Source organism: Chrysochloris asiatica, unplaced genomic scaffold, assembly GCF_000296735.1.
Source record: "Chrysochloris asiatica unplaced genomic scaffold, ChrAsi1.0 scaffold00065, whole genome shotgun sequence".
NCBI classification, from domain to species: Eukaryota; Metazoa; Chordata; class Mammalia; order Afrosoricida; family Chrysochloridae; genus Chrysochloris; species Chrysochloris asiatica.
In genome coordinates, this window is record NW_006408583.1 from 2023983 (window position 1) to 2032948 (window position 8966).

Here is an 8966-nt window from a genome sequence, read left to right on the forward strand (position 1 = left end):
GTGAGAGTATACTGGGATGAAGTCAGAGTATACTGGGATGATGTGAGAGTACACTGGGATGATGTGAGAGTATACTGGGATGATGTGAGAGTATACTGGGATGAAGTCAGAGTATACTGGGATGAAGTGAGAGTATCCTGGGATGATGTGAGAGTACACTGGGATGAAGTGAGAGTACTCTGGGATGAAGTGAGAGTATACTGGGATGATGTGAGAGTATACTGGAATGAAGTCAGAGTATACTGGGATGAAGTCAGAGTATACTGGGATGAAGTGAGAGTGTACTGGGATGATGTGAGAGTACACTGGGATGAAGTGAGAGTATACTGGGATGAAGTGAGAGTATACTGGGATGATGTGAGAGTATACTGGAATGAAGTGAGAGTAACTGGAATGAAGTGAGAGTATACTGGGATGATGTGAGAGTATACTGGGATGAAGTCAGAGTATACTGGGATGAAGTGAGAGTGTACTGCAATGATGTGGAGAGTACACTGGGATGAAGTGAGAGTACACTAGAATGAAGTGAGAGTATACTGGGATGAAGTCAGAGTATACTGGGATGAAGTGAGAGTATACTGGGATGATGTGAGAGTATATTGGGATGAAGTATACTGAAACAGCAGTGCCTCTGGATGGAGGTGTACACCAATGTTATTTATGTCCTTGATACCCTTTACTCTCTGTGGTCACACGAACAATCTAAATCATTACATTGAATTATCCACATCTCTGCTTTCTTCCATTCGTGTGGATAATTAAGCAGTTGATGGTAATTTTGGAGACCCAATGGCCTAAATGTTAAAGGGTTCAGTGCTTCTATTCTCACCGGATCAGAAACTTCACATTGTTAGCTGGATTTATTTTTAGGCTTTGCACTAGCCTCTCCCAATAAGCTCATTTTCCATTATTTTAAAATAGCATCATGGGGTTAATAGTGCATTCAGGGCAAGCACTTCAGCCTGCTGGGCCGTCCTGGAGCCCGGGCCCACCGGGGGGCCCTATGATTCCTAACCTCAGTAACAGGGTCTGGCCATGCATGCATGCACAGATAACAGGCCGGCCATCTGTGCTTTGCTTTGCGCCAACTTATAAAGTACCTCACTTGAAAAATGAAAGGTGAGGACCCTCAGGCTTCCTAGCTTTTTATGAATGTGGAAACCAGTTCGTTTAAAGCCAGGCCAGGGTGAGGAAGTAAGAAAAAGGACTGCGTTGAGCATCTTTTGTGTCTCATTTATACTTCGTGAGGCAGTTATTTTTATCCTTATTTTATAGATTAGGAACTCCAAGCTCCAAATGGTTGAACAACTAGCTAAGATCACACAGCTAGTCAAGAGTGGTTGGAAACCCAGCTTGATGAGCTAAGTCCTATGCCCAGGATTCTCAAAAAAATTGGCTCAGAATTCCTTAGTATGAGGGGACTGGTCTGTGCATTGTAGGATGTTTAACAGCATCATTGGCCTCTAACCTACATCTAGTGGTACCCTCCCCCCAGTCATGACAACCCAAATATCTCCCCAGGGAGCCAAATTGCCACCTCTCCAATTGAGAACCACTGCCTTATGCTTATAAATGTGTTTTCTTATTTAATTTTCACAACCCTAAGCAGTTGGTACCATTGTCATTTCCATATTATGGATAACAAAAACTGAGCCTAGAGAAATTGTAAGTTCATCAAGGCCAATATATTGGGAAGCAGTAGCATCTCTGACCCTCTCATTTTCCCATGAATAAGATGGAATTAAAATGTTCAAGACCAAAGGTGTCTGTGAGGACTAAGGTAAGTTTGACTCAAGCCATGGTTTTTTCAATCACCTCAGAGTCATGTGAAGTTGGACAATGAATAAGGAAAATCATAGACCAATCGATGCATTGAATTAGGATGTTAGTGAAGAATACTGAAAGTACCACGGAGTGCAAGAAGAAGAAACAAATGTCTTGGAAGAAGTATAGTCTTTGAACGTATTATAAGGAGGGACCAGTCCCTAGAGAAGGACATCATGCTTGAACAAGTGGAGGGCTCAGAGAACAATATGAAGAACCCCACCAAGATGGATTGACGCAGTGGTAGTAACAATAGTCTCAAATGTAGAAACAATTTGCAGAACCAGGTGGTGACTTGTGTCCTGTTGTGAATGGATTCACTTTAGTTGGAACCAATTCAATCACGCCTAATAGCAACAACAAAAATATCATAACCAGCATTATAACCAGTCAAGTCCAACCACCCTAGTCCATAGTCTTAGTTCCTTTACCAGGCACTTGAATGGCTTAGTGTGTATTAACTGAGGGAGCCTTGTTAAAATTAGGATTCCTGAGAGATGAAAATTCATTAGCTCTCTGGTGGGTGCCCTGGTAAAGCAGTGGTTAAAGCAGTTGGCTACTAGCTTAAAGGTCAGCAGTTTGAACCTACCAGCTACTTCAAGGGGACAGATGTGGCAGTCCACGCCTGTAAAGACTTGTAGACTTGGAAACATTGTGGGGAAGTTCTCTCTTTCCTGTAGGGTTGCTATGAGTAGAAACGGATTCATTTACAATGGGTTTTGGGTTTCTGGTGGTGGAAGCAAGACTCTGTATTTTCAAACACACGCACAGTGATTAGGATTTGGTCATCCAGCAACCTAAGTTGAGAAATATGTACGAAGCACTATAACTTGCTGTGTTAAAGTGACCCAAAGAGAAGATTATGGAAATAAGAATGGAGATGATAAGTGGAAGACAATGGGGCTTGGAATTAGACCTGGCATGCAGCTACTTATAGAAGTAAGTTCAATTACCAACAAAAAATAAACTCTGATCCATAGGGTTTTCTTGGTTGTGATTCTTATAGAATCAGTGTTGCTAGGTGGGTTTGGACCACCAAATTTTAGGTTAGTAGTACTGGTGTGGTGCTGTAGGATCAGCACTGGACTGCGAACCACAAGGTTGGCAGTTCAAACCTACCAGCTGCTCCTTGAAAACCCTATACAGGGTCGCTATGAGTCGGAGCCGACTCGATGATACTTAACATCATCAACTACAAACTGTTTGTGCCACTCAGGGATCGTGTAATTGCCTGAGAGGGCATCAAACCCATTTTAGAGCTAGGGACTTTCAGAGCTGGGATGAGGTTATTTTCGAGGCCTTGGGATGCCTAGCACTTTCAAATCACTATCCAGCCTGCTAATGTCTGATCCTATGGCTCAATGAGCTGCCTGGTTTGGAAGCTTAGTGCATCCTGAGGTTCTAAAAATGGTTACAGTTAAACAAAAACAGCTGTGTCAATTTCCGCTCTATTCAGCTTCACACTCTGTCTCCTCTCCTCCCTCAGAGGCTCTGGGAGGGACACAGGCAGGCGCACGAACACACGTGGGCACACATGCACATACCCTACCCATCTTCTTGCTCAGAGGCACAGGGAGGGACACAGGTGGGCACATGAAGATGTGCATACACACACTCACCCTCCCTCTCACTCAATGGAGTCCAGTTCTCCATGGAGAGAGAAGGTTTTTAGTTTTCCAAAAAGGAATGACAAACAAGAGAAGTCACAGGAGCCCAGACTACAATAAAATGCTACAATATGCTTTAAAACTGGAGCGACTAAAAAGCCAGGAAGAGAAAGCGGCAGTATGAAGCCTATTTTTATCTTCCAGTGTAATCTACCCACTTGTAGTCTCATAGCTGTTAGGTGGCAGAAAAGGACATGGAATCAGCCTTCCCTTCTCTGCTGGCATCCTCCACCCTTGTGACATGGATGTGGGTGTGTGTGCACATATATAGATATTTTAAAACAATAGTCAAGGGTTCTGTGGAACTCACACCTGAAGCCAGAGTGTTTTAGAACCCTTCCCTTTGCCCATTATTACTTGGCACCTAGATACAGGAGATCAAAAACTGTGATTAAAACTCATTTGCTGGATGCCTATAGATAATGGCTACCATTGGATGAGCAGAAAGCACAGCTGTGCCCCTATTTGTCTCTCAGCCTTGGTCAGACAGGTTTGTAGGGATGCCCTAACCTCCTGGGCACTAATCATTAATCTGGTGATTGACCATCTCCTAGAGAGGAGGCAAGGAGCCCTGGTGACACACTGGCTAAGCACTTGACTACTAGCTGAGAGGTCCAAGGTTCAAACCTACTCCTCAGCTCCTCAGGAGAAAGATGTGGCAGTCTGTTTCTGTAAAGATGTCCAGCCTATTGTTGTTGTTATGTGCCGTGGAGTTGGTTCTGACCCAAAGCGACCCTATACAGGGTGTCCGAGGCTGTAAATCTTTACGGGAGCAGAAAGCCTCATCTTTCTTCCACAGAACAGCTGATAGTTTCGAACTGCTGACCCTGAGGTTAGCAGCCTGATTCATAACCACTACGCTACCAGAGCTCCTTATATTATCACTTTGAGTCAGGATCATCTTGATGGCCGAGGGCTTGGTTTCGATACAGGGCAACCTGAGCATCTAGCCTCATTCTGCCATGTTTGAGTTATGTGATCCCCGGCAATTTACTTGACCTCTTTGGTCCTCAGAATCCTTTATCTGTAGAGAGACAGAGAGAGAGAAAACAGTATGATGAGTTGTTGAGGCAATTAGATATAATGAAGGTAAGCACCATGTAATATCTCATTGAAGAGACTCAGGACATGCTACCTATTAATGTTGGTTGTTAGCTGCTGTTGAGTTGGCCCCTGACTCATGACAAACTTGTGCACATTGCACCAGCTCTACTGTCAATTGCAAACTGGATCATTGTGATCCATAGGGTGAATTTCAGAAGTAGATTGCCAGACCTTTTTTCTGAGTCCATGTTAGTCTGGAAGCTTTGATGAAGCCTGTTCAGTATTATAGGGACATAACAAACTCTGCTGATGGATGAATGGTGGTTTCACACCAAGTGTGTGAACCCAGGTCTCTTGCATAGATGGCAAGAAGTCTACCAGTGAACTACTCTGACTCTGCCAACTAATAATGCTATTGCTGTCTTATTTGTGTTATTATTTTTTTTAGTAATAGTAGAAGAGGAGCACGATAGTTCTGTAGGACAAGCACTGGACGGCTAACCACAAAGTCAGTAGTTTAAGTCCACAAGCTGCTCTGCAGGAGAAAAATGTGGCTTTCTGCTCCAGCAAAGATATGTAGTCTCAGAAATCCTACATGGGGTCGCTGTGAATTGGACCCGATTTCATGGCACTTCAGAACAGCAGTAACAGTGATAAACATTGTAGAGGTAGCTCAGGGTTTCAGCTCTACCTCTACTCTATAGCCTTTGTTATTCCAGTTGCTGCTCTTCTGCGTTTTTGGTCTGAGGACTACATGAGATTGCACAGGGCTCCTATGCCATTGCAGGCAAAGCAGAGGAGGGAACTTCCACGTGGTGTGATAGTAAGGTTTTGAAGAAGCTGTGAGTCCCTAGTCCTCTCCTTTCAATTGCTGACAGACGGGACTTCAAGCCTTCATGGAGAGGCTTGATTTCTTGAAAGCTCTTTCCACCAGAGCCTTGCAGTGCCATCTCTGTACAAATGAGAGAAACGAGGGTAGGTTGGATGATGATTCCTCAGAAACTCCTGGCACTGGGATGGGAGTCCGCCAGATCTCATTCTGAAAGCTACCCCTGCCTCTATGAGCCATCTAAACTTGTGTCTATTGTTGAATCTTTCAAGGACTCAATTTTCTCATCTGTAAAAGAATACCTTCATAGGGTTATGGAGAGGTGCAAGGAGGTTCAGGATGTGAGAACTTTATAGACACCTTAGTGCCAGGTAACGATTAGCTAGCTGCCGTGATCGTAGAAGATGGCATAGGGCTGATACAGCCTCTCAGCTTTCTGAAATCTCAAGAAACATTTTCACTTACTGGGCCCCAAAAGAAATTCTGAAAATGAAGGCACATGATTTTTGAGTGTCGATTTCCTTCGTTGCGTTGTCCCTGCCTGTCTGCAGACCCAGCGCCTGGCACCACACTCCGTTCTTTGTCTGTGAGCTCATTAATGCAGCAACAACTTCAACAGAAGAGCAGCTGTGGGGTGGTGGCTGGCTGCCGGAGAAGGACACACAGGTACTGTTGCTGCTATCAAGCATTTGCAAGATGACAGATTGCCTCAATGAAATGCCCATGTGCTTCCCCATTATAATGCCTCAGGTCGAGAATAAAAGCCTGGACCCACCAAAAAGCTTTCACAGATTGGGAAGTGCGCAGTTTGAGGGTGTTTAGCACTTGAGCACATGCTCTGTGACTGTGCTTTCAAGGCAACATGTCAGAAGAAATTAGTCTGAAGCAGGCCACATATGTCAGCCAGCCGGTGGGAGCATTTGCCTGACACCCAGGCAGGGGACTCAGAAGGGAAGGCTGCTTACCTTAACCTCCTACCCACACCCCCAAACATGGCATATTTGAGAGCCTGTCCAGGGTTTTGTTCTCGGTGCCAGTATTGATGAGAAGCATGGGTGGATAAGGGCAACTTCACCAGGTAGAGCTAAGAGAACAAAATCAAACCCCATGTCATTCTCTGTGTCAGGCAGAGAGACTGTGCCTCGCACACAGTATCACACTTCATACAAGAGTCTGCCAGGTGGGCTTTAATAATACCCTTTTTACAGATGGGCAAGTTGATGCTTAGAAAGGTCACGTGGCCTGACAGCATCTTACCACTTGTTGTTAGCTGCCCTTGACTTGGCTGTGATTCGTGGTGACCCCATGCTGCCAGCTCTTGTGCCTTCTCACTATCCATTGTGGATTGGACCATAGGATTTTCACTGGCTGAGTTTTGGAAATAGATTGCCAGGTCTTTCTTCCTACTCCATGTTAGTCTGGAAGCTCCACTGAAGCCTGTTCAGCATCATAGCAACACACAAGCCTCCACTGACTGACAGGTAGCTGAGACTTCAATCACTGCACCACCATGGTTGTACGTCTAACCAGGGAGCCCCCAAAGGTCTCTCTGAATCCAAAATACTTGGATAGTCCTTCCCTTCAGCCAACCATGGGCCTAATAAGTAATGATGTTGACTTTCTTCTTGAACAAACAAACAAGCACTTAGACATTAAACTGACATCTTTTTCAAAGAATAATCTCTAGGCCCATTCCATAGCCAGTGCCATGTTCAAACTATGTTGGATTCCTGTCTGAAAATTTCCTTCAGAGGAATGGGCACATTCTTTGCAAGACAGTCAAGAACAATGCATTACACATTCCTCTTGCTATCCAAAAGTAAAGAGCGTCTATGAAACCTTCTGCAAGCCAAAACAGAGCAAAACAAAGAAGCAACTACCACTAGTTTTGTAAGGGAAAACTGTTTGAGTGTTGCAGACACAAAAATAACCTACCAAATTTTACCAAACAACACATAAAACCTAAAATACCACTACCATATAATATAGTGTCCACAGACACAGTTCAAGTCTTGGTGCTGATATGCTGAGTGTAGTTCCTGGGAAGGAGCTCGGGGATATGACCCTTGACCTTCAGGGTCCACACTGCTTCTTTACTGGCTCACTGCAAAATAGACCCTGACTGCTAGTTTCACTTTTTTTTTTTGATCAAAGTGAAAAACCTCTTCAGATTTCTTTCAGTTAGAGAAAACAGATATGTATGTACATCTTCTGTAAACATGAAGTGATGTAAAGCGGGCTTTCAAGAAGCTGAGTCTACGTAGATTGCCTCTCACAGGTGGGTTTTAGTAGTGGTAGGAAGAATGGTTAGGGATATGTTGGTAATGTTTAGTCAGGGAACGGTTTAAAATCAAGAGCAGAGATGGGAGGGTCAAGGCAGACTTGAAAGAGAATTGAAAAGACACAGTGACAAATCTCCTAAAAGAGATGAAGGGAGAAGCACGTTCAGTTGGGGAAAATGTCATAAGTTGTGCAATATCCTAAGTGAATATAAAAGGAGAAGAAAATATTTATTTGAGAGGTAGGGAGATAGATCGGGGAGGGAAAAGGCAGAGATGCTCAGTGTAAGTCTGCTTGAAGGCTTGGAAGGGTTCCGAGCTGATTTCGAAGACTGAGAATTTCAGATGAATGAGTGATTGATGCTAGGAACCATAGCAGAAGATACGGTCTCTCAGAGAGAACAGGTAGAGTGAAAGGAAGAAAGCTGAAACGTAGTCTTGTTTGAAGGCTGTGTGAGGAAGGGAAGGGATGCTTGTTATCCTTGAATAGCTTCACCTGCTTCAGCATAGCCTTGACGTTAGACAGATTTAACTTGACTAAACATTTATAGGAAGAAGAAGAGGATCTTGATCATATTGATTGGCCAATCTGCTTGTCCAGATATGTCGCTCTTATTGTTAGGTGCTGTCTAATATGTTCCAATTCCCCTTTCTGACTCTGCATGATATTTCTTACAGCATCTGTTTTACTATGAAACCATAGCGCATCATACAAGTTTTCAAATAAATACAGTTAATATCCAGCTGAGGAGAGTCAAGGTTCCATTCCCCCAAGTTTTCCAGAGGGCTTCTCTGCCCCTGGGTAAGTTTTGAAAAGCTTAATAGAGGGGCTTTATTGGGAGTCCTGGTGTGGCGCTGTGAGCTAATGCTCCAGACTGCAAAGACATTTGAACTGCAAGGTCGGCAGTTCAAGCTCACTAGCTGCTCCTCAGAAACCCTATACAGGGTTGCTATGGGTCGGAACTGACTCGATGGCACTTTACAACAACAACAACATTGAGTTCCTTAAGGAGCTCTGGTAGTGTAGTGGTTACGAATCGGGCTGCTAACCTCAAGGTCGGCAGTTCGAAACAACCAGCTGTTCCACAGGAAAATGATGAGGCTTTCTGCTCCCTTAAAAATGTACAGCCCCGGAAACCCTGTGCAGGGTCACTATGAGTCAGAACTGACTCCACGGTACTTAACAACAACAATAACATTGGGTTCCTTCCTTAATGCCAGTAGATAAAGTAAAAGAGGGGATGATACTTCAGTATTAAAACTCAGGCTATGCCTCTGAGCAGCTAAAATGTTAATGCATGCTTGTGTATGGGAGTGCACACA